Source organism: Bubalus kerabau, chromosome 5, assembly GCF_029407905.1.
Source record: "Bubalus kerabau isolate K-KA32 ecotype Philippines breed swamp buffalo chromosome 5, PCC_UOA_SB_1v2, whole genome shotgun sequence".
Lineage (NCBI taxonomy): Eukaryota > Metazoa > Chordata > Mammalia > Artiodactyla > Bovidae > Bubalus > Bubalus kerabau.
This window is the reverse complement of record NC_073628.1, coordinates 122,252,811-122,256,890: the sequence shown is the minus strand read 5'-3', so window position 1 is coordinate 122,256,890 and position 4,080 is coordinate 122,252,811. Positions and strand designations below refer to the sequence as shown.

The following is a 4,080-nucleotide window of genomic DNA, read 5'->3' as shown; positions in this document are numbered from 1 at the left end:
GCATGTAGATACATATATATATGTATGCTTATATGTACATATAAGATATATACATATATGTATATGTAGGTACAACTTCTTTATCCATTCATCTGTTAATTGACACTTAAGTTGCTGTTAGTTCACCTCTTTGAGCTTCCATTTCTTTACAAGTAAATAAAGATAATGATATTTTTAAAAAGGAAAATAACTTTGCTATAAGAAAGCTATGAGAGAAACACATAACTTGGTGCTGGCATAGACCAGACACTTAATAAATATGAGTTTCATTTCCTCTCTCAGAAGCACAAAGTGTGAGCAACCATGGCCTATACTGGCCTCACCGTGCCTCTTACTGTGATGAGCGTCTTCTGGGGCTTCATGGGTTTCTTGGTGCCCTGGTTCATCCCTAAGGATCCCAACCAAGGAGTTATCATCACTATGTTGGTGACCTGTTCCGTTTGTTCCTCTTTTGGCTGATTGCACTTCTGGCCCACATCAGTCCTCTCTTTGGAACACGCTTGAAAAGTGAAACTGTCTGGTACCTCGAGTATCATTGACCTCGAGGAAGAAGGCTTGCTTGCCAGTGCTCAGTCTTTGAGGTCACAAAGAGAACTCTAGATGCAAAACCACTTCCATACCCAGATCACCTTCCTTGATTCGCCCCCTTTGGCCATCAGCTGCCTTAAGTATTCACACCACATTTGAACATCTTATTCTACAGTGCAGTAATTTTTTCCTGTCACCATTTTACACTTTGATGAGTGATGTGCCCACTTAATCTAAACTGTGCTGCCTCAATGAAATGACCAGGTACTCTTCTGAGATCAAAAGTGCTGTTCTTCTGAGAGATAACGTTACTCTCTCCTTGGAACCAGTGATTTTGAAGATGGTTCCTACCTGCTCACAACATGAGAATCAGTGGTGTTTAAAAATGTTACATGACAATAAGACTCCGGGGGGTGGGGGGCATCAGTAGGAAAACTTGTTCAGAGGGAAAATTTGTCCCACCAGAATTATACCAAAGTATTTTATCAGGATGAGTTTCTTATTTCTACTACCTTTTGGAATAAATTATTTTTCTGCTTTCAAAAAAAAAAAAACCCACAAAGTGTGGTTTAAATAAATGTGAATATGACTTTGTCCCATTGAGCAGGTCAGAAGAAAGTCTTATTTGTACAGATCTTTCTCAGCAAAGGTAAGTTAGGCCCTACTTAGATCTGTGCTGCTGCTGCTGCTGCTAAGTCGCTTCAGTTGTGTCCGACTCTGTGCGACCCCATGGCCATTTCCTTCTCCAATGCATGAAAGTGAAAAGTGAAAGTGAAGTCGCTCAGTCGTGTCTGACTCTTAGCGACCCCATGGACTGCAGCCTACCAGGGTCCTCCATCCATGGGATTTTCCAGGCAAGAGTACTGGAGTGGGGTGCCATTGCCTTCTCCGAGATCTGTGCTATTTGTGAATAATTTTATATTCATCTCCCAAGGGGAAACTAAGCCATCCACCATTAAATGAATCCCCAAGGACACCTACAACATATATGCATTTATTCTTCTTGATATGGAATCTCCCATAATATCATTTTTCTGGGCTCCTCTCTCAGATTTTCAAATGTTTTGGATGAGGTGCTCATTTTTTTTCTGGCTTTATTATTCTGAGTCCCCACATTTTTAATGACTTTTAGACATGCAGACATGAGTTTTGATCAATGCTGTAGCATTATTCATGCAATATGATTTCTTTTTATTATAATTTCAGCTGGAAGACTGCTCTTTTTGTTTGTCATGCAAGCACAGACTTGCTATAGAGAAATTTCTGTTGCAACACCTTGTAGACTAAATACAGCAACGCCTTGTATTTTCATGATCAGCACTCTGGTATTTAATAATCCCTTGATACCAAAATTCTTATGCTATACAATAGTTTTATTTTTAAGAATTTATTTTCCCTCGTAATGGTTTTCAATATGGAAAGAAAAATACTGCTTTTATTTAGTCTCAAACATTGTGCCCATACTCCATACTTATATTCTAAAAATAATTTAAACTCAGTACTTTGATCAGATTCCAAAGCAATTATAATTAGTTCATAAGGGTCAAATATCCAGAGTATCTCAATTTGGAATATTCAAAAGACAATTATGCCATCAGCCTAAATAAGTCATGATAAGTCTTGATATGGCAGGTTTCAATGTATCTGATGAGATTTAGCAGCGATTTTCCTTTGCTATTTTTAATCTTCCACACATCTAAGTACAGTACTTAAAAAGTATGATATCTGGATCATTTATATGTGGAATCTAAAATATGGCACAAATGAACCTATCTACAAAACCGAAAGGGAATCATAGACATAAAGAACAGACTTGTGGTTGCCAAATGGAAGTGGAGGGAAAGAGAAGACTGAAAGTTTGGGGTTGGTAGATAGTAGATAGCCTCGTGGGTGGGCTGCTGTCCATAGGGTCGCACAGTCAGACACAACTGAAGCAACTTAGCATGCATGCATGCATTGGAGAAGGAAATGGCAACCCACTCCAGTGTTCTTGCCTGGCGAATCCCAGGGACAGAGGAGCCTGGTGGGCTGCCGTCTATGGGGTCGCACAGAGTTGGACACGACTGAAGCGACTTAGCAGCAGCAGCAGCAGCAACAGATGGTAGATGCAAACTGTTACATTTAGAATGGACAAGGCCCTAATGTACAGCACAGGAAACTATATTCAATATCCTGTGATAAACCCACACTGGAAAAGAATAGGAAAAAGAATGCATATATACAACTCAGTCACTTTGCTATAGAGCAGAGATTGGCATGACCTTGTAAATCAACTATACTTCAATTTTAAAAAAGCATGATATCCAGTTACCTTAAATAGTCACACATTTGCAAGTGGAGACAGTATTTCTTGATCTGTCATGTGCTTTATTCTGAAAGCTGATGTTATAAATTGAATCTAATAAGAAGAATTAAATAAACTCAGATTTTTAATTAAGCCTATTGGGAGAGCAGAAGACTGTAGCTAGCATTTATTCCATGCTAAAACTGCATTAATCCATTGTATGTGGATTAACTTTACCTTTATAAGAATTAAGCTGCTTTTGATGAAGAGTTAAGAGTTGATATTTGATCCATCAAGTCCAAAGAGATTTTGGAATTGGTTGAATGTGAAAGACTGCATTGTAAGGACCAGAGACACATTCCACTGCTGCTAGAACCAGTCCTAAATGCAATCCTGTTGAGAAGCGTCTCCTTGAACTTCTGAAGCCTCCAGGATCATAAGCTTTGGTTGTTATTTCAGTAATGCCAAAGTTGGGGGTGGGTGGGAAGCTCTGTGGGCAGCCGCTGAGTATACAGAATCACGCTATGTATAATTGGAGGGTGTAGTCTCAGATTCCAGCTACATAAAGTCATGAGCAGACTGAATCTCATGTCATCAATGGTTGTATTAAGAAAGCCTCGGTCTCTGACATGGGACTCCTACTGCTTTCTCCAAAATGATACTTGCTTCCTGGGGATGATGACATAGAAGGAATTCAAGTGGATATTGAGATTAAGGATGTTGGTTTTTCTCAGAATGTGTATGGATATTTAACATTTTATTGACTTATAAAAGAAAGAAAAAAAGTGAAGTTGCTCAGCTATGTCCAACTCTTTGCAACCCCATGGACTGTAGCCTACCAGGTTCCTCTGTCCATGGGATTTTCCAGGCAAGAATACTGGAGTGAGTTGCCATTTCCTTCTCCAGCAGATCTCCCCGACCCAGGGGTTGAACCTGGGTCTCCCACATTTTAGGCAGATGCTTTACCATTTGAGCCACCAGGGAAGTCCTTATTGAAGTATAATTGATTTCTAATGTGTCAATTTATTTAGTGTAGCAAAGTGATTCAGTTACACATATGTATATGTATATATATGGAGAAGGCAATGGCACCCCACTCCAGTACTCTTGCCTGGAAGATCCCATGGCCGGAGGAGCCTGGTAGGCTGCAGTCCATGGGGTCGCTAAGAGTCGGACATAACTGAGTGACTTCACTTTCACTTTTTACTTTCATGCATTGGAGAAGGAAATGGCAACCCACTCCAGTGTTCTTGCCTGGAGAATCCCAG

The 4,080-nt window shown here is 39.9% G+C and overlaps 1 pseudogene; it reads left to right on the top strand.

The window, feature by feature from the left end:
• Positions 1–303: 303 nt before the first annotated feature.
• On the top strand, positions 304–539 carry LOC129654065 (V-type proton ATPase subunit e 1-like; annotated as a pseudogene).
• Positions 540–4,080: the final 3,541 nt, after the last annotated feature.